The following is a 23,009-nucleotide window of genomic DNA, read 5'->3' as shown; positions in this document are numbered from 1 at the left end:
TTTACCGAATTGCAAAAAAAAAAAGCTCAAATATTCATGCATAGACTTTTGCGAATTCTAAATTGCGAATCGTTATTTTTCGCAATTTAGAACTCGCAAAAGCTGATATTGATGCATGTGGGCCTTGGAAGCTTAGCCCATTTTGCACCACCTACCTATTGGGTACTCGCAAATTGCGCACACAATTCCCATTCATTCCTATGGGCCTCTTGGCCCATAGAAATGAATAGGAAGCCTTTCCTTGTTTGCGAGTTGCAATTTGCGAGTCGCAAATAAGGACTGCGTAGGAATAGCTATTTAAAATGCGTAACCTCCCTACATAGCAGTTTGCGAGTCCTTAATAGCAATTAGCAAAAAATCGCTATTAGGAACTCGCAAAACACTTTTTTCATACAGATGCCCGCTAGTCCCCTGTCCTAAAGTTAAAAAAAAAGTGATATCAATTAAATTGAAGCAATATGTATATGAAAGTGGTGAACTCGGTATCACATATGAATCAATGGAAAACAATTTGAGATTACTGGGCATATTTACATGCCCCTAACGCTACCACAACGTCCCTTTTAGTGACGTTGTGGTGCCGATAGGAGCTTCGCCTTAATTACAAGGAAGTGTTAAGCCATTTTATGCGGCTTAGTGCTGCCTTGTATATAAGGCCCCCTACACTTAGTGTGAAAGGGGCGGGCAATTGATGTTGTGGTTGGCGTTCCACCGCAACACCCATTGATTTTGACACTGCCCCCTATTTACAAGGGCAGCGTAAATAGGAGGCAGCGCCAAAATTAAGACCAGTGAAAACCAGGTCTTAAACAGGCAAAACTGTCTTGTGTAGCACACATAGAAACAGCAAAACACCAATGATTGTTTATGTGCAGGAAGGCCACCCTTCCTTCCCATAAACGATCATTTAAAAAAATGCTGTTTTGCAACTTCTATGTGCGCTGCATTAAGCAGCACACATAGAAGTTACAAAATGGCATTTAAGGGTTTTTTATGTGCAGGAAGGAGGACCTTCCTGCACATAAACAATCTTTCCCTGAACACAGGCACCCTTGCACTATGGGTTAAGGGTGCCTGTGTTGGTGCGAGGCAGCTAAATATAGCGCCAGAGTATGGGGGGAAACACTGGGCTGCACAATATTCTAGTCAAAATGGTGCAGCCCTGCGTTTCTAAAGTGACGAAGCGTGTCGTTTGCCTTCTTGGCTCATCGACAAGCTTCGCCACTTTGTTGTAAATATGTCCCTACATGTGTTAGCATGGTATATTATGTATGAGCCAATTCTATTATTATAATGAATTATTGCAGAGGATCAATCTGTCTATTGGAGAGTATTATTTATGGATTTTGAATGTTGGCTCCATTGTGGAAGGCAATGAGGATGCTGTCTAAAGATTAGCTTCCTTTATGTCATATTTTATTTTAATCTGATCCAGCCCACTTGGGCGGAATTGCACATAGATCGGATTTTAATTGCTTTAGGAACATTCTTGATATATTTGTTAATGTTGCCAACTATGCAAGTATGTTAAAAATTGGCAATTTAAATAATGTGACTGTGTATTGTGAATAAGGCAAAATAGGGTAACATGGGACTGAATTATAGTAATTATATGGAACTATTAGTGAGCAACACTGTTTGGACAGAAATCTATTGTGGATGCTCTACGAGCACGGAACCCACATCTTGACATACACTTCTCACTTAGGGCGACAAATGCAAAAAGAACCGTTGATGGATGGAATACTGAATCAATCGAACATTCACCCCAAGTCACAGATCTGGGTTGAATCCATAATTGTTTTGCACGCCAATTTAGACCCAGCCATATGCAAATCAGTTTTGACCTTGCTCACCACGGGAACAGTCCAGGCTGAACTGCCAGGCCAGGTCCTCCCTGGACAAGCATCCTAGGACCTGTTTCGGGGTTTCACCCTTCATCAGCCAGGATAGCTTGGATCTGGTGGCGTAGCGAGCACAGGACCCACATCTGGGCATACCCTTCCCACTTAGGGAAACAAATGCAAAAGGATGGACGGAATGCTGAATAAATCAAAAGTTCACCCCCAGTCACAGATCTGGGTTAAATCCATAGTTATTTTGCACGTAACTCCATTCCAGTTGGGACCCAGTCATATGCAAATCAGTCTTGACCCTGTTCCCCATGAGAAAGGTTCAGGCCAATTTGCCAGGCCAGATCCTCAGTCGAAAAGAAACAAGCATCCTAGGACCGGTTTCAGGATTTCACCCCTCATCAGCCAGGATAGCTTGAATCTGGTGGCGGAGCGGAGAGTTGGGCCTACTCCTCTGCCCTGCTGCATTGTCAACCTATGGGATGGGCAGCTGAAGAGGAAATACCCGAGCATGGTGGGTCGATGACCAGTAACCCTGATGGAGCTGTGCTGACATAATTTACTTCAGGCGGATGGCATAGCAGCAGATTATTCTATTTGAGTTCTAGCATTTTCTCTGCATTTGTCTGCTTCGTTCTCTCGAGAACTACATGCTTTAAGTTGACTGTTTCTCCTTTTCCATATGCTTCATACTTAAGGCAATAGGTACCAACAAAAAGTAAAGTGCCATTGCAAAAAAAATAATTCACAATTGACCAGAAGCAATGTCAGAGAGACCACCAAGAAGTGAAGATCTGTAAATTTAAAAGTGAGTAAAATCTACACATGCACATTTACTCGTATACTTTGTAGCACATTTAGTACCTTTGCCAATTTATAATTCTGTGGGTGTAAATTTAAATGCTACTTTCTAACTATAACGTGCCTAAAAACCTATGATTTTTTTCAGTGAATTTAAAAAGGTTTTTTAAATGCACATTTTTAATTATAATGTTCATTAAACATATGTTTTTTTCAGTAATTTTCATTTTTTTTTTGTAACATTTTGTAACTTTAATACCCTAAAATAGTTTTTGTAATTGTTTTTGTTTGTTATTAAAATAATATAATGTCTTCTGTTTTCTTAAATAATAATATATATATATATATATATATATATATATATATATATATATATATATATATATATATATATTTATTTTTTTTTTTTTGTTGTTGAGAAAAAAGTGGAGTCGGGTAACCATCATCTACCTATCTCGGTGGGTGTGCGGATTCAAACTGCCATATTGGTAAAGTCGTGAAGGATGTGCGTTTCAGCCAGCCCACTCTACTTACGCTTACAGGGAGGGAACTACAACGCTACATGTCCCAGGTCTTCCCAGTGGTGATCTGCTGATCACAGGTCTAATTGTCAGCATGCCACAGCTACTCCCTCATTGCTGCTTTACACCCACACCACACCCATGCAGCACAGGCTTCACAGGACATGTGATCCAGCCAATAAAAAGGTCCGGGCGCATGTGCTCGACGTCATTTCCACTCTCTATCTGGGTGTATCCGTGTGCTTATATGTAGGTGGCATCCGAAGCACTTTGCCGGACACTGGCCTCCCGCCACGTGGCGATGACTTGAGGTGCACAGAGTTGGTGGCAGCCAATGCATTTTGGCCGACACAGGCCTCCCACCACGTGGCAATGACTTGAGCTGCACTGAGTTAGTGCCACCAGAGCTGAGCGGGTGTGCTGCCTGTGATGATGCATAGTAACACCAAACAGAAGGTTCAGGTACCAAAATTAAATAACAAAATACAGATTCACATGAAAGGGGCTTCATAAAGCAGAAGAAAGAAAGAAAGAAGCCTATATTCCCAAATTAATTTCAGAAAAATACTCTTAATTTATTAAACATGTAAATTCAGATAAAACACATTACAGATAAAACAAACGCTCAAAGAAAAGTGTTGGCAAAAACAAAAACAATCAACTCATATTACCAAACACGTGGCTAACATACAGACATTACATGTACAAAAGGAACAACAAAAACAAATATAGTGTGTCCGTCACAAATTATGGCCACAAAAGGCATCGACGGCGTTTCAACCGCTGGTTAACTATGCGGTCATCATCAGGACGAACAGTGATTTGAGCGTTTTGGATAACTATTAAAAAGAAAATTGCAATAAATAATCACATTCAAAGGAGTAGGCTTCTTTAAAAGGTTTGTCCAAGTGCAATACATTGTACCATATTACATCGGTGACCATACTAACGCTTGACCATTGTCTTCATTATCCAACAGGTTTCTGAATACAGACATTTCCAGTACGATCTAAAGTTAATCAATCCACAAGTTGATGTTCCCCGTTGTTTGATGTTTTTGTGTTGTTAATTTATTTTTTTCAAATAAAGTACTGTTTTTCCACTACTGTTGACTACTAGACTTCATGACCTGGCGCACCCCCATTTCAGTGACTACAATCTTGGATCTGGAGCACAGAGGCATCAAGCAACGACTGGGGTTGGGGTTGGTAGTGCAGGAATACTATGAATTGGGATGAGCGGGTGGTGCAGATACAGGGACCCTACGTTGCTTTAGTAGACATGCATCAAAGACGTGTGAGGGAGTTTAATAGGGCTGGCTGTGAGACTCCTCCGACTCTCACAGTTGTGAGTTGGAAGGTACCAGAGGCCAAAAGCTGCAGTACAGCTAGCAGCACTATCTGCGTAAGGATGTTAATTGTCCATTGTGTTGGTATCGTCAGCCTGTGGGCAATGTGGCAGTGTGCATAAACTTGAGAATGGGGCGATAATTCTTTCACCACTTTTGCTGTGCTAAAGTGCCGATAACTCAGCAATAAGTCCCCACTGTTGGGTTATAGGGTGACTCTAAATGGAGCCCTTGTGTTTATTAGGACTTTTGTAGCTACATGTTGTAGCTACATGCGAATCACAAGAAAAAAGATGAAAAAACAAGAAAAGTGAGCAGGGTACAAACACCCTGACCCCCTATGCCTGCTCAGGGGATCCCACAAAAAGCCCCAGGGCCCAAAAGTTTTTTTAAAGCGACTGGCTGCACGACTCCGGACGGAAAAAAAAACGATGGGGCATAATCTCAAGGAGTCATCACTGAGTTATCGTCACTTTAGCGCAGCAAAAGAATCATCATCCCATTCTCAACCTCGTGAACAGTGTCGATATAGCCAGTTTTCCAGTGATAGCTTCCGCAAAAAACATTGCCGCGAATGAGAGCGACAACTAACGCTAATGATATGCGGAGTAGGCGTTTTCCGTCAAAAAGAACACGAAAACACCACTTCCTGATATTTTCAATGACCAGCCAAATCTGCGATGCGATCCAAAAACAGGCGATAAGCCGCGTTAGCAGTAAGAGTTTAACATCTGCCTTTTACTGCTGTAAAGCAGGACGACTCCCTACAGTATAAAAGGGAGCCCAGCCCACAGCCACATCTGAAGACCAACACATGTCATAGAGATACTGATCATGCAGCTACAACACCCAAGAAGGCCACAACACCCACCGTCACCAGCCCCAGGACCTCCCTCCCGGACCACCCCCCTCCTACTACCACCGATGCAGCGCAGGACAGGACAGCGGACTTTCCCAAAATGGCATGGCCCCTCAGCCACACAATAGCTGAATGTTGGGAGACGTGGCAACCAAGTATGTGTGAAGGAGGCAAGTCGCCCATCAATAGCAATGCACACAATGCCAAGTGTAGCGGTGATGTGCTGGACAGACCTCACTATGCAGAGCACAAACTTCTCCATGTGTACATATACTGCTGCTGCTTGTAGTGTTGTGGACAGTGCACGCAACCATGTTACCTCAGGCAGTGGGGAAGATCTCGGTCATGTAGCTGTGTCCTCCCCCCCTGTAAGAGGAAGCGGAAGCAGAAGCGGAGTGGGCTGGTCCAACGTACACCACTCTAGCATAGGAAAGTGAATAAATTGGCCATGGCTCTGGGCGTGGTTCACTTCCGGGAAGGCCAACGCGTCTGCCAGAGTGGCGACCCTCTCCCTGCCACAAGGCGGCTGCCGTGACCGCCGGCCTACTCGAAATAGACCCCCTGCGAACCCAGCGGCACAGCACCACAGAGTTATGTCTGTACAGACTACTGACTTCGATGTACACTGCGTACAGCAGGGCTCACAATTCGGTTTGAGTCATTGCAGATGCCGCAGTCCAGTAGGCAACAGACAATACTTCCAGTGCGGCCTTCCCGGGGCAAGCATCATCGCAGGCTGCACACACACTGAGTGCTTCTGGTGCCACTAACTGTACAGCTCAACTCAACGCCACGTGGCTGTGGGCCCATGCTGACCTCTGCCTCCGGTCTACACTGCGGTCAGCAGGGCTCACAATTCAGATTGAGTCGCAATTGCAGATGACACAGTCCAGTAGGCAACAGACATTGCTCCCACTGCGGCCCTCCCCAACCACGCATCATCGCTGGTTGCACACACGCTGAGTGCGTCAGGTGCCACTAACTCAGTGCACCACAAGTCACTTCCACGTAGCCTTATTAAGGCAGAATTCATTAGTCAAAAGACATTGCTCCCAGTGCGCCCCGCCCAGACCACACATCATTGCAGGCTGTTACACTGAGTGCTTCTGATGCCACTAACTGTACAGCTCAATTCAACGCCCATGGCTGTGGGCCCTTTCTGACCGCTGCCTCCGATCTACACTGCGGTCAGCAGTGCTGATTCACATCTCACTTCAAAAGAGAGCTTTTGATTGGTTCATAAGGGTTCCCATTCTAACAGTTGAAGGACCCCACCCATTTTAGTCATTATCTCTGCAGCTTCAAATGAGAGACACCTGTTGTGTTTGTGCAGCTAGTCTGTAAATTCTTTGGGTGTTTTTAAAAAAAGATTTTTAAATGGCTTCCAATCCTCAGCAAGAACATACTTCTGATGAAGAAGAAATAGAAGAACCACTTCCCAAAAACAGACCAGTATCCATTGTGTGGAAATTTTTCACCATCCCAGATGGTGAAAAGACAGTCAACGCAAGGAAGGTCAGTTGTAGTCTCTGTGCACGGATTTTGTCTAGAGGTAGTGATAAAAAAGTACTCTTGTGGCACGTCGAGCAAGTACAAGCACCTCCAGATAATCCACCCCTGACATTTTGCACGGGAACGGATGCGTGGTGCACAACAAAGTATGCAACAAGGTGACCAGGGAGCTGGTCCCAGCACTTCAGGAGCGTCAAGTACATCATCACGAGGGCCGGACATACACTGTTGGCCCTTGCTGACTTGTGCCTCTGGCCTTCACTGCGGTCAGCAGGGCTGACAATTCAGATGGTGTCGCGATTGCAGATGATGCAACAGACATTGCTCCCAATGAGGCCCTCCCAGACCATGCATTATCTCTGGCTGCACACACGCTGAGTACTTCAGGTGCCACTAACCCTGTGCAGCTCAAGTCAACGCCACGTGGCTGTGGGCCCTTGCTGACCGCTGCCTCTGACCTACATTGCGGTCAGCAGGGCTCACAATTCATATTGAGTCAAGATTGCAGATGACGCAGTGCAGTAGGCAAAAGACATTGCTCCCAATGCGGCCCGCTCGGACCATGCATCATCGGTGGCTGCACACACACACTGAGTGCTTCAGGTTCCACTAACTCAGTGCACCACAAGTCACTGACATGTGGCCTTATTGAGGCAAAATTCATTAGGCAAAAGTACACCAGTTTCAGGCTATTGTTCGTATGGAGCATAAAACAGGTAACTTGCCTTCATCAGATTTACAAAGAGGCTTAAAAGGAAAAGTTGTGTATTTACATTTAGATTTTTTTTGAAATCTTGAAACTATTGCTGTAGAGAAAAAGGAAACTGAACCTGTAGTTATTCTAGTTAACGGTGTTCCTATGAAGAGTCGAAAAATATGGCAAGAATTAGCAGATGTCAGCAAAGTGCAAAAGGCTACATTATATCTCACAAAAACAATGTTTACTACAAATATGTGTATGGGGAAAAAGAAGAAATCGATTGAGCTGATGATAGCAAAATTTCAAGTGGCCAAATCGAAAAAGTGGACGTCTCCAAAAGCGAAGAAATGTATGAGCATTATCGTGTACATCCTTTACTTTCAAAGGAATTGATTGGAAATACTAATGAATTATTAAAAATTATTATTATTATTATTATTATTATTATTAAAAAAGATTTAGTACCGCGCACATACACCAATTGGTTTCTTGGCGCTCGAGACCAGGTGGGAGGAGAACATTCAGGGGCAGGGCCGCTAGCCGTGCGCCAGACGGAACAAGTAAGTTTTCAAGGAATTGCGAAAGCGCAGATAATCGGTGGACAGGCGAATGGCAAGAGGAAGGGAGTTCCAGGTAACAGGAGCAAGGAAGGAGAAGCAGGCTCCTCCATGTTTCTTACGGTTGAACCTAGGGGTGATCAGAAGGTTATGAGCCGAAGATCTGAGGTGACGGGAAGGGATATAGGCGTGCAAACAGGAAGAAATGAAGGCAGGGGCGCATGAAAACAAGGATTTGAAAATGGTGCAGGCCATTTTAAAAACACACCGCTGTGCAACTGGGAGCCAGTGTAAAGTTTTCAGCAAAGGGGTGACATGCTGATGTTTAGGTTGCTGAAAAATTAGTCTGGCTGCCTGGTTCTGGACCAGTTGGAGACGGGAAAGATGGCAGGCAGGGACCCCCACGTATAGACAGTTGGCATAATCTAGACGTGAGGTGATGAGGGCGAGGATAACAAGAATAAGGGCCTCTTGGGATAGAAACCTGCGAATCTTCCCGATTCGGCGGAGGTGAAAGAAACAAGCCGAAGTAACGGAGTTGATGTGTGGCCGCATTGAGAGGTCACTAGAAATGGTGACCCCCAGGCTCTTCACAGTATTCACTGGACAAGGAGGGGAACCCAAAGCTGCAGGCCAGAAGTTGGGAGACCAGGGAGTAAGAGAACCACCGGTCACCACCAGCTCCATTTTGCTTGGGTTGAGCTTGAGTTGACTAAGGTTCATCCACTCGTAGATGAAGAGCATGGCATTTTGAAAATTAGAACAAGAGGAGGGAGAAGAATTGAGAGGAAAAACAAGCTGCAGATCATCTGCATAGTTAAAAGCAGTAAGTGAGAACTGACGAAGAGAGACAAGAAGGGGCTGCATATAAAGATTGAACAAAAGCGGGGACAGAGCAGAACCCTGGGGAACACCACAGGAAAGAGAGGATAGAGGGGCAGAAAAAGAAGAAAGCCGGACAGATTGAGAACGGGAATGAAGGAAAGATACCACCCATGACAGGGCCAAGCCAGAAATGCCAGCATTTCTGACACGGTCGACCAAGATACCATGGTCGACCGTGTCGAAAGCGGCTGAGAGGTCTAAAAGTACAAGGGCCTGGGCCAAATTCCTGTCAGCTCCCTGTTTCAGCGTGTCCATAACTGCCACCACAACTGCCTCAGTGGAATGAGCAGGTCTGAACCCAGCCTGTCGGTCGTCGAGGAAGTGAGTTTCCTCGATAAAAGCAGCGGGTAACATAAGTCTCTAAGACCTTTCCTAAATAAGGGAGAAGGGAGATGGGACGATAGTTGGCCAGTGTGGTGGGGTCAAGGCCCGGTTTTTTTAAAATGGGGACCACCACAGCGCTTTTGAAAGCATTAGGGACAGAGCCTGACAGAAGAGATTGGTTTAAGAGATCAAGAGGGGGGCCGGGGCAAATGAAGAAAGCGAAAGGAACTCCCATGAGTGTTTGGGAAAGAAGTTTGGAAGCTTGTTGTTTTCAACAGATCTTCCCCACTGGAAAAGGTGCACGATATGATAAACAACCAGTACAGATTCCAGCTTCAGAATATCGTACGACAAGATTGTACTCAGAAGATCGAATATTTTGACAATGTATTCTATATTTATTTCATCTTTTGTTCCATATGCCTACACTGTGATCATCAGGGCTCACAATTCAAATTCAGTCTTGATTCATTAATTGCAGAGTTGTTGCCTGCGCACAAGCCGAGTGCTTCTGGTGCCACTAACTCTGTGCAGCTCAAATCATCGCCATGTGGCTGTGTACCCTTGGTGACCGCTGCCTCCGGCCTACACTGCGGTCAGCAGGGCTCACAATTAAAATCGAGTCTTCATTTATTAATTGCAGAGTCCAGCAGGTAACAGACATTGCATCCAGTGCGGCCGGCCCGGACGACGCATCGTCAATGGCTGCACAGATGCTGAGCTCTTCAGCTGCCACTAACTCTGTGCATCACTACTCATGGACCCTTTATGATTGAATTTTGTGCTGTAGACACCGGATGCAACAATGTCACCTCAAGCAGCAGGAATATCCCATAGGGACATTAACAATTCTTTCACATGAGCACGTTCATCTCTGGTGCCCCAACCTCAGTGCTCCACAAGTCATGGACCCTTCACGATACAATCTTTTGTGTGCGATTTGAGATCTGGTGCCCTTACCTTAGTGCACCACAAGTCATGGACCATTTATGATTAAGTCTATGTGTGTGATCGGATGATCCCTGTTGTAGTTGTTGCCAGCACCAACCATTCCCTGAGGGCTGGGTTATACTCACCGCACACGCATTCAGCACATGCGTCACAGGACATGTTACCCTGTTAATAAAAAGGATCCTGGAGCACGTGCCCGTAGCCAGTTTTTCTATCTATCTAACTGTGGCCGTGTGTTCATTATATGCATGATGGCCCAGGGCCCTACCACATTACATTGTGGTAGGGCCCAGAGCCGCGCAGCCCCCCTCCCTCTATTTTCAAAGCCCCGGGGAGGTTTTCGTCCCCAGGGCTTCGGGGGCCTGCGAGGACCCCCTGCACATTTAATTGAAGCCCCGGGGGATGGCAAGCCCCAGGGCTTGGGGGGCCAAGGAGGTCCCCCAATAATTACAAAACAAGCCCTCCTCAAAATCTTGATTGCCCCGGTGACGGCCATCCCCTGGGCTGGCTCCTGCAATGTCCCGGGGAGCCCATACCCAGGACATTGTGGTTTGCTTCCTTGAATCGATAGGAGGAACACCTGCTCTCGCTTTAATGAAGCAAAGCAGGATTGCCTTTGGGCAAGGGGAGCTGCATGTTAGCAGCTCCCCTTGCCCCAAAAAAATGACGGTTCCCGCAGAAGGCGGGGAGCCTGCAGGACCATGGGGACATTGGGGCTCCCCCCACGGTCCCCAACAAAGAGGCCAGGCCCCAGGGGATGGGGTCCCCGGGGCCAGAATTGGACATGGGAAGGGGGACCACGCGGCCCTCCTTCCTAATGATTAATAAAAACATTCAAGAATTGGGTATGCCCCAGGGGATGGTTCCCTCGGGGCAAATATAAATTAATGGAAGTGACCATTTTTTTTTTAGAAACATTTGGAGTGGTGATCCTAACATGGCGCTTGGAACAACCAATATTGATATATCACTAAATGAAAAGATACAAAAACTTGAACGCTTAGAAAAGAAATTAATCAGGACCAGGCTCCATGGCCATGCATTAGCGAAATACCTCCGGTCAAATGTCATTCCGTTTGGCCTCCAAGTAAGGAATGAGCCTGCTATCTTCCTTGAAAACCCAAAATTCAAGGAGAATTTTAGTTTCATTTCCAATAACTGTAGCCGTCATTGGATGGTACTTGGCATAGAAACAGCTGTAGAGGAAGCACAACGCCTAATTCAAGAGATTGCAGATCTCAAAAAGGAAATCATTGAGGATAAGGCCCTTACAAACGCAAAGGAAGCACTAGAGAGGCTCTCGAAAACTATTCAAGAATTTGAAATACACACTCAATCATTCAAACTAGAAAAATTAGCGAAGGACGTGAACCAGTAGGACAAGAAAGTAACATACCCCTACATTGAGGAGGGCTACTATACGAAGGAATCACAGGGCACTTTCTCAAGCAGGGGGAGAAGAGGTTTCAGGAAATACAATACCTTCTCCAACTCATCATTGAGTAGCAATTCAGAAAGTGAGACCGATAGAGCAGGCCCCAGCAGTGCCATCCCTAGTACAGTCAACACCAACACAGACAGCCCCCTTTTTTAACGGAGGGACAATGGTGGGACAACCGAGGCCTAGGCCGTCCCTGGGGCAGACCCAGTGCGATGAGAGAATCCAACTGGAGAAGGGGAGGACGGGGTCGACAGAGGAAATCAATTCATTTCCAACAAGACTATCAGGGGGACATTCAGACCCGCCGTCAACACTACAGGTGGTAACACTTCAGATGGAAAACCCAGTGGTGAATTTATCTGACTATATCCTCATGCCTGATGAACAAAAAATTCTTGAAAAGGGATTGTCTTTTGTCCCTACTGCTAAGCCCAACCAATTCAATCTAAAAGTGGAACTCCATCAGTTCTTCAGAAAGGTTAGGTTAAAACACTACTTTCAGAATATTCCCTCACAGCCCACCTTTTCAGCGAGCGGTTTAAGGCCACCTTCTAAATTTAATCCCCCTACACACATGATGACACATAGAATCCTGGCCTATGAACAGGTTGTCATGCGTGATGTGAATCAGATTCTGGGACAAAAGAAATACATACGGTACAACACATCTAAGTCCGAAAAATTGGCTTTAGAAACCCTTAAGAACAACAGGGAGATAGTCATTAAGCCCGCCGACAAAGGCAGGGCAATAGTAATCCAAAATACAGGAGACTATAAAAATGAAATTCTATCCCAACTCAATACCGAGGGTAACTACTTAAAACTCAGGGGTGACCCTACAAGGGAAATCAGTGACAGTATAAGGAATATCACCCAAAAAGGTCTTGATAATGGCTACATCAATAAACAGGAATACGATTATCTCAATAACAACCATCCCAGAACACCCACCATATATACTTTGCCAAAAATCCATAAACGCATGCAAGATCCACCTGGTAGACCCATCATATCAGGGTGCGGTTCTCTCATTGAGCCCCTCTGTAAGTACATAGACGTGTTCCTCAGGCCGCTGGCAGAGAGCACAGCTACGTATTTGAGGGACACAATGCATACCATTCAGTTGGTTGATGAACGACGGTATAACCCCAACACCAACCTTTTGGCCACCATGGACATTTCAGCATTATATACCAATATTCCCCAGGAACAGGCTCTGAAATGTATGCATGATGTACTAAATAAACGTCCCAGACCACACCAGGTACCCACAGATTTCCTCATCGAACTACTAGACATTGCCATGACAAGAAACTTCTTTACCTTTCAGGTAACATACTACCTTCAAACCAAGGGCGTGGCAATGGGGGCAAGTTTTGCCCCCAACCTAGCAATATTGTTTATGGACGAGTACGAACAGACCCATGTCCTGTGTGATAACAATCCCCACAGGGACAACATAGAACTTTGGCATCGATATATCGACGACGTCCTCATTATCTGGAAGGGTAGTGAGGACCAACTAAAAACTTTCCATGCTTGGCTCAATACACGATCGCCTGATATTCAATTTACTATGGAATTTAACACCTCCAGCGTCAACTTCCTAGATATAACTATAAATGGGGAGCAAGAGAAGTTATACACCAGCCTGTACAGGAAGTCTAGCGATAGGAATACCCTACTTAGATACACCAGCCATCATCCACGCAATCTCAGGGACAACCTGCCATTCGGGCAGTTCCTGAGATTGCGGAGGAACTGTGCCAAAAAAGAGGATTTCTTCCAAGAGTCCTGTGATCTCATGAACCGACTGAGTGACAGGGGGTATCCGACCAGGCTCCTTAAGAGGGCACGTAAACGTGCATGGTTTAATCCCAGGGAATGTCTACTCATGCCCAAATCTAAACAACAGGATGGTAATGAACGTTTGGTCTGCGTTACAACTTTCTCTACTAAAAGTAACGCTATTAAAAAAAGTCATCAATCGCCACTGGCATTTGATCCAAGAGGATGTAGGGGGATTACCACCACCCCTACATGCCTTTAAAAAGGCAAAAAACGTAAGGGAACATGTGGTGAAATCACTACTCCCACATACTGTTATACCACAAATGACCACCCTATGGGGCCTCCCCCCCATCAAGGGTCACCACAAATGTGGACAATGTAGGGCTTGCCCATTGACTATGGAGTGTAAACACTTCACCCATAATGGTTTCACCCACTACATGAAAGAACAAAGCAACTGCAACACCACAGGAGTGATTTATGCAATCATGTGTCCTTGCAATTTCATGTATGTGGGTCCAACAATACAAAAGGTGAAAAGCAGAATTTTACAGCATTGCAGCCGCGTTCGATGCAAGGTCCAAGGAGCCCCTTTGGTGGACCATTTTATCAGATTTAATCATGACCCGGAAAGTCTAAAATGGTGGGTCATCGAAAAAGTGACACCAAACCCGAGGGGAGCGGATTTTGCTAATACCCTCAATACTAGAGAAAGCAGATGGATACACCTACTTGACACAGTGGCCAGGGTACTGAATGAGTCAAAGGAGATAGGGAGACAGATATCCATACTTAGCAACAACTAATCCCCTGTCCACATTGCAGTTCGTGCCCATAGCGGAAGGGCCCTTCCGCTTCATACCCTCTGTTTTTTCACCCATGACCCGAGACACTATACATTATCTAGAAGGGACCCCGATATTTCTAAGCATACAACAGTAAATTACAATATGGTTCACTGTCTGGTTCCACACTCGGGGTCGCAATGTAATATATCTAATATATAGATTGTTTATATATCATTATTGTGCAATGCATGTAATGTCCTTGTGTTTTTTGTTGTTAAAATGTTTTTGTTGTTTAAAATAATTTTTGGGTCAAATGAGTCTTCTGTTTGCAATGAAATATAATCTTACTTGCAGTTAATTTGAGTCAATAATGGCAGGACCGGTTAGACTTGTGTATGGGATCACAGCCCGACATTATTCAAATTTTCTCCCCCACCTCCCTGTTTTGATTCAATGCGGGCTCACGTTAATCCCATTGAGCACCCTCGATGTTGAAGACACCACATCCTAGCGGGAACCGTAATTACGGTAGTCTTTCCTCACTCCCTACCCTGACGTGTAATGCGTGATGACAGCACACGCGCCTAAAAAGGCAGATGCCTCAGTCCGACGCTGTCTCCATTATCGTACTGACGCCGAGAGCACCAGGTGAGCGATTGCACCCGTTAGCCTCCCCTTGTAACTAATACCCGGACGGCCCTCCAGTTAGGATACCAAGCCCTGCACTGTGGCCCGATCGGTCCTGCACTGGCCAATCAACTCGGGTTGCCTTGCCCTTTATTTAAAAAAAAAAAAAAAACCCTGCCACGCCAGCCTTTCTTGAATTACTGCTGCACTATGTAGTATTGAGCAGACTAACAGGTGTTATTGCCTAGCAATAGTAACATGGAGTATGTAACACCATGGCATACTACGATAGGGTTGCAACCCTTTTAATTTTAATTTTTAATCCTTTAAACACACATGACCGATTAGATTTGACATATGTGTAATTAACTCAGATAGCTCACGATGTGACTATTGTTATTTCAGAAATATACCCAATTGAATTGCCATAGCGGACTGACCCTGGATGGGCCTCCGTTTTGTGTACCTTTGAGCCTAGATACAAGGCATTATCCGCACACGATTGAGAGCGGGTAAGCATTCTTTGGATGTGCTAGTTTTAACTCTATCCTGAATCATGTCTTGATAGTATCACCCCTTTTCCTTTTCATCATTAGATAAAGTACACTGCACCAGGGGTTGGTTGCCCCCGACCATTGCCCTCCCCACTCATCTAGTCCTGAGGAAGACTCGCAGGCAAGGCTAAAACATCCTACATGCCACAAGTCGAGTCGAAACGTCGACAACCCTTTATGTACCTGGACCCATTTCCTTTTTATTGCCACGTGCCATAGATGAATACAATCTGTGATTGTATCTACCACTGTAAATAGACCTTGTAAAATTTAGATTTTTCACAGCCTGGTGGGCAGAAAATCTGGATTTTATTAAGGACACGGAGGCTAATATTATCCCGCCTCTTTTGCTCCCACCCTGGGATGTGATTTTTTCTCTTATCTTTGCTACTTCTATTTTGCAGATTAATTTCTCTACAAGCTTCCTGCGATGCCTTCAAGTTCTATGGCTTCAAGTTTATTCCTTCAATGTTCTTTAAGTTATTTATATAAGTTATCTTGTTCGCTGCACGACGAAGGAAGACCACTACGTGCACATGGACTATATACCTACCTGGAATGTTTATTATAGTTCTAGAACCTTTCATTGTTGCTGCTGTGAGCTAAGCAATAAAGGAGAGCAACTGGGACAGGACAGTAAGATTGATACTTATGATTAATCCGGCAAAAAACTTTCAATCTTATTCCTACCTTCTTCTTGGGAATTATTCCCTCACTCACTTACTTTCCAGCACTACTTTTCTTTGCACGTTCCCCTTTGGAGCAACCACCGAATGTATAGCGATTATAATTCATTTGTGTAATTAAAATTTGTTACATAAGAAGTTTATATCTCTGCACATCCTTTTAAGAAAAGACTGTTTTCAAAGTATTCTGCACCATCGTGCAGCGCAAATTTGTTTGTTGCGCAAAAATAATGATTTTGTGATTAATTCTGATACTGTAAAAACTTTGATTTGGGGACCATTGTTCTTCTATATTGTACTCTACCCAGGTCCACAAACTCGTAACGGGACACCCCTTTTCCTGTAATGCCTAACATGGTGCTCAGCACGGCCCTCTAGTGTGAATGATTTGGGTGCGTGGCTCTCAGCGCGACCCCCTAGTATGAACATGCTGGGTGAACAGCTCTCAGCGCGGCCCCCCTAGTGTGAATGCACTGGGTGCGCAGCTTTCAGCGCGGCACCCGAGTACTTCACAGGTCTTTAAATGACCATTTACCTGTTATTGAGGCTTTGTTGTGTTTTCACCCCTTCTTAGAGCCCCTGCATCTCCACTCTGCCAATGACTGGAAGAATTATCCACCCCCCAAAATTTTTATCAGCCACCCCCGAAATTTGGCTCTGGTTGTGCCCCTCACTGGCGTATGCCGGCTCTGCCGACTCCGCTTACAGAATTCCTTCTTTCGGCTGTATGTCAATGATCCAGCTGTGGGGCTGGGAATATCTTGCAGACAGGATTCTGGGCCTTTTATTACAGGTGCTCCACGGACCCAGCAGCTCGCTTTAGTGGATTCAGTGGAAGGGACTCCGGGAATCCAACAGTCAGAATTCCTTGATCCAGAGATCAACGACCTGGGAGGGTATCCACTGAATGAGAATGCAGTATACCACAACGAGAATTCCAAGCTCCTGGACTCAGTTTCCCAGGCATCTGTGCGGTTTTACCGCTAGCCAATGGCCCAGATTTTAGTGGGCGGGAACCTAGGATACTAGGGCAAAGACTGTGGGGATCCTGTAGCAAAGAAGGCGGGAGCCTCAGGAACCGGCGCGGTGCCTACTCATGCTCCATGTGTAGCGTCGCTCTCCCGAGGCTTGGTTTGCAATCCTGACGCTCCGCAGGAGTTGCCACTGGTTGGCAGCCAATTAGAGTCAAGCTCATGCTCGAGGGTTAGGCTCCACCAACATATGTGCTTATCCAATCACTCCACCAATTACCAAGCACTTATAAATTCACCATACACTCTCCTTGCAGTATTCTAATCACCCAGTCTCTACCCATCTATTCATAAAATGACCAAGACAAAGATACATAACCGAGGTCTTCCCCACTGCCAGAGGTAACATGGCTGTGTGCGCAGTCAACAGCATAATATAATGTGGTAGGGCACAGGGCCATCATGTATACATAATGAACACAAGGACACAGTTAGATAGTGAAACTGGCTACGGGCAAGTGCACCCGGACCCTTTTTATTAACAGGGTCACATGTCCAGTGACGCCTTTGCTGGATACGTGTGCGGAGAGTGTAGGCCAGTCCTCAGGGAATGGTTGGTGCTGGCAACAACAGTGATCATCGGATCACACACAGAGATTCAATCATAAAGGGTCCATGACTTGTGGTGCACTAAGGTAGGGGCACCAGATCTTAAATCACACACAACAGATTGTATCGTAAAGGGTCCAGGACTTGTGGTGCACTGAGGTTGGGGCACCACAGATGAGCGTGCTCCTGTGAAGAAATTGTTAAAGTCCCTTCGGGATATTCCTGCTGCTTGAGGTGACATTGTTGCATCCGGTGTCTACATCACGAAAGTCAATCATAAAGGGTCCATGAGTTGTGATGCACAGAGTTAGTGGCACCTGAAGAGCTCAGCGTGTGCGCAGCCAGTGATGATGCTTCGTCCGGGCGGGCAGCACTGGATGCAATGTCTGTTGCCTACTGGACTCTACAATTAATAAATGAAGACTCGATTTTAATTGTGAGCCCTGCTGACTGCAGTGTAGGCTGGAGGGAGCGGTCAGCAAGGGTACACAGCCACATGGCGTTGACTTCAGCGGCACAGAGTTAGTGGCACCTGAAGCACTCAGCTTGTGCACAGGCAGCGACTCTGCAATTAATGAATCAAGACTGAATTTGAATTGTGAGCCCTGCTGATCGTATTATAGGCGGATGGAACAAAATATTAAATAAATATAGCATACATTGTCGAAATATTCGATCTTCTGAGTACAATCTTGTTGTACAATATTCTGATGCTGAAACTGTAATGGTCGTTTGTCATATGGTGCACCTTTTCCAGTGTGGAAGATCTGTGGAAAACAACTTCCAAAACTTCTTTCCCGAACACTCATGGGAGTTCCCTTGGCTTTCTTCATTTTGAAAAATTCGATAGTATTTCCAATCACTTCCTTTGAATGTAAAGGATGTTCATGCTATTGTTCATAAATGTCTTCACTTTTGGAGATGTCCACTTTTTCAATTTGGCCACTTTTCGCTATCATCAACTCAATCGATTTCTTCTTCTTCCACATACACATTTTTGTAGTAAACATTGTTTTTTGTGAGATATAACGTAGCCTTCTGCACTTTGCTGACATGAGCTAAAAAATCAGAAACTCTGTCCATCACCACCCCCCTTTTCCAAAATCTGCTCATTCTTGCCATATTTTTCGACTCTTAGTAGGAACACCATTAACTAGGATAACTACAGGTTAAGTTTCTAGATTTTTTTTATCTAAAGGTAAATACACAACTCTTTCTTTTAAGCCTCTTTGTAAATCTGATGGAGACAGCTTACCTGTTTTAGGCTCCATATGAACAACAGCGTGAAAAGGGTATAGTTTTGCCTAATTAATTCTGCCTCAATAAGGCCACATGGTGGTGATTTGTGGTGCACTGAGTTAGTGGCACCTGAAGCACTCAGTGTGTGTGCAGCCAGCGATGATGCGTGGTCTGAGTGGGCCGCACTGGGAGCAATGTCTTTTGCCTACTGCACAGCATCATCTGCAATCATGACTCAATCTGAATTGTGAGCCCTGCTGACCGCAGTGTAGGCCGGAGGCAGTGGTCAGCAAGAGCCCACAGCCATGTAGCATTGACTTGAGCTGCACTGAGTTAGTGGCACCTGCACAGCCAGCGATGATGCGTCTTTCGGGCAGTCCACAGTGGATGCAATGTCTGTTGCCTACTGGACTCTAGTCTGCAATTAATAAATTAAGATTGAATTCGAATTTTGAGGCCTGCTGACCGCAGTGTCGGTATATGGAACAAAAGATGAAATATGTATGGAATACATTGTTGAAATATGTAAGTTTCAGGGACTTATAGTTAGTTGCCTATTGGACTGTGAAATTAATGAATCAAGACTGAATTTGAGTTGTGAGCCCTCCTGACTGCAGTGTAGGCCAGAGGCAGCGGTCAGCAAGAGCCCACAGCCTCGTGGCATTGAGTTGAGCTGCACGGAGTTAGTGGCACCAGAAGCACTGCGTGGTCCGGGAGGGACGCACTGGGAGCAATGTCTGTTGCCTACTAGACTGCGTCATCTGCAATCACGACACCATCTGAATTGTCAGCCCTGCTGACCACAGTGTTTGCCGGAGGCAGTGGTCAGCAAGGGCCAACAGCGTATGTCCGGCCCTCATGATGATGTACTTGACGCTCCTGAAGTGCTGGGACCAGCTCCGTTGTCACCTTGTTGCATATTTTGTTGTGCATGTCGTATCTGCTCCCATGCAAAATGTCTGGGGTGGATTGTCAGGAGGTGCTTGTACATGCTCGACATGCCACAAGAGTATTTTTTGTCACTACCTCTAGACAAAGTCTGTGGACAGAGATTACAACTGACCTTCCTTGCATTGACTCTTTTCACCATTTGGGATGGTGAAAAATTTCCACACGATGGATTCTGGTATGTTTTTGGGAGGTGGTTCTTCATTCTCTTCTTCATCAGAAGTATGTTCTTGCTGAGGATTGGAAGAAGCCATTTACAAATCTTTTAAAAAAACACCCAAAAAATTTACAGACTAGCTGCACAAGCACAACAGGTGTCTCTTCTGTGAAGCCGCAGACAGAAACACTGTTGGTTGGGGGCCCATCTGAGGGCTTGGAACTGCTATCCACAGTAATTAATGCAACCATTTGAGGATATTAATTTGCCAGGACTCTGACACCCAGAATGCTTTGACCAGCCCATCTGAGGGCGTGGAAATCGGCATTACGAGGGAGAACTGAGACCGGTGCCGCATGTAACCATTCCAGCTATGGCCTCTGAGGAAGGAAGATGTACTTCTGAAACGAATCAGGCGTGATGTGGGAATGGCTGTTATTGAAAGCAGCAGACAGGGGTTTGCTCGTACCCGGAATAAAGGCCTGCCACCAACTGCTTGTGTCTGAGTGCTGCTCTAGCAACTGGGCAAATTGGAGCGTGAATATTGGGCGGCTGCCCAAGCCGCCGAGCTTGCACCACCCGGAGAACTTGGGAGGCTACGCGGCGTGGTATGGACCTAGCCACATTTGTGGGATACAAGCAGGGGATTTAGAGCAAACACTGTTGGTTGGGGGCCCATCTGAGGGCTTGGAACTGCTTTCCACAGTAATTAATGCAACCATTTGAGGATATTAATTTGCCGGACTCTGACACCCAGAATGCTTTGCCGCGGTCATATGACCAGCCCATCTGAGGGCATGGAAATCGGCATTACGAGGGAGAACTGAGACCAGTGCCGCATGTAACCATTCCAGCTATGGCCGCTGAGGAAGGAAGATGTACTTCTGAAACGCGTCAGGCGTGATGTGGGAATGGCAATAAAGGCCTGCCACCAACTGCTTGTGTCTGAGTGCTGCTCTAGCAACTGGGCAAATTGGAGCGTGAATATATCACCAAAAAGTCAAAAAGATAAGCGCGCTCTCAGGACAAACGAGGAGTATGCCGGTATCTGAAAAGTGCTGTTTATTCACAACGCGTTTCACCAAACAAATGGCTTGATCACGTGAGTGAGTGCTTGCAGTTCATAGGTTAAATAACTTCAACAGTGTGATGAACATAAACATGGGACTACGGCAAGGGTGATTAACAGAGCTGAAAGGTTAGGCATGTAATATCACGGACTCGCAAAACAAAATGAAAAGTTGCATCAAACAACATTGTGTTTCCCTTGTCACATTTTACAAATGATAAATATAACAAAATTAAAAAGAAACTGAATTCTCGTCATTATCTTAATGTCAACATATCCTCCCCATATAATCGCACTGAAATACAATGTGATTGCCAAAATTAAGTTATGACGCACTCTGACATCCACTGCAGCAACCTTCAAGAGGTAAAAGCCGGATATCTCAGAGAGTTCAACAGAACTTTATTATTCAAAGAACCGCGCACCTGTTCTCAATTAATTTATCAGTCCCTGACGCGTTTCGGTGACACTTCACCTTAATCATAGGGCAGGGCAAAAACAAACCATGGAGAACACACTGCAAACGGATTGTTCCGTTAGCATACACTCTCCGGTGTGTGTGTGTATGTGTATATATATATATATATATATATATATATGAATCAGAACTCGTCAGACGCCAACGGCGCCACCAATTCGTTTGTCAATCAGGATAAATGACGAAGAGTTGAACCCAATTCTGGTGCCAAAAATAAAGGTGCTTTATTCATGCCTTTTAGTGCTCAGCATGCCCGCCATGACGCGTTTCGACTGTATCCACAGTCTTGATCACATGATGTAAATGCAATGTCACAGGTAAAGTATTTATAATAAACATAAAGGGCGGACTAATTAGTGCCGTCCACAACCTTCACAGGCTTTAACCATGGAAACCAAAGAGAGACTTAAATAAAATCTTTTTCAGCAATTCTCCATAACATCAACAATATAATGAGTCATGTTGTTTACCCAATACACAATTCATATGACGTAATAAATATGTGCAAAATATCGCAATGGGTATGAATACTTATATAAATAAATAAATATATATATATAAAAAACATCATTAAAAAATATATCCAAGAGATTTCATTCAAGACCTTAAGTTTCCAGGTTTTAGAAACATGTGCAAATACTTCCCAAGTGGGATAGTATCAAAAGTGCATGTGCTAAGTTTCCATTTATATATATATAACTGTTGTGACAAGGAGCAGCTATAATTAAAAAGTGCTAGTAACATTTTTTTAAAACCAATGGAGAAGCCCCTCCATTTAATGGTTGTTTTCATAAAGCGAAATTCACTGACAGAATAGTTGTAATAAAATGGCCATTAAACTGTATCAGGATATGAGCAGATGTCATCATATGTCTAGTATGAGAGTTACCCACGATGGCGAGGAACCCATATTGTCAATATACAAGGAAGTTCACAAGCATGTATACAGGTCCTCGCTAGCGTTGAGGCCCCCCGGGGTACGGCTATCTAGCTCTAATATGTAACGGGTCTCTAGTACCCGTAGAAGAGCATCTCTGTTGCCTCCCCGTTTCAAAGGCATCACACAATCTATGATGTAATATTGTAGATATTTTGGATCGCTATCATGGGTACTCTCGAAATGCTGTGCTACCGGATACGATTGATCCTTAGTAGTAATGCTCTTATGTGTTGCAAAATACGCTTGTGAGCCGGTAGTCGGGTACTCCCTACATACCGGAGCTCACAAGGGCACTGCAACACATAAACTGCGAATTCTGTTTTGCAGGTCAGTTGTGTTGCGATTTTTACAGGTGCATCTTTAAAAGATATCTGGTATTGTGTCTTGTTGCACCCATATT

Source organism: Lissotriton helveticus, chromosome 8 (genome assembly GCF_964261635.1).
Source record: "Lissotriton helveticus chromosome 8, aLisHel1.1, whole genome shotgun sequence".
Taxonomy (NCBI): Eukaryota; Metazoa; Chordata; class Amphibia; order Caudata; family Salamandridae; genus Lissotriton; species Lissotriton helveticus.
This window is presented reverse-complemented; position numbering follows the sequence as displayed.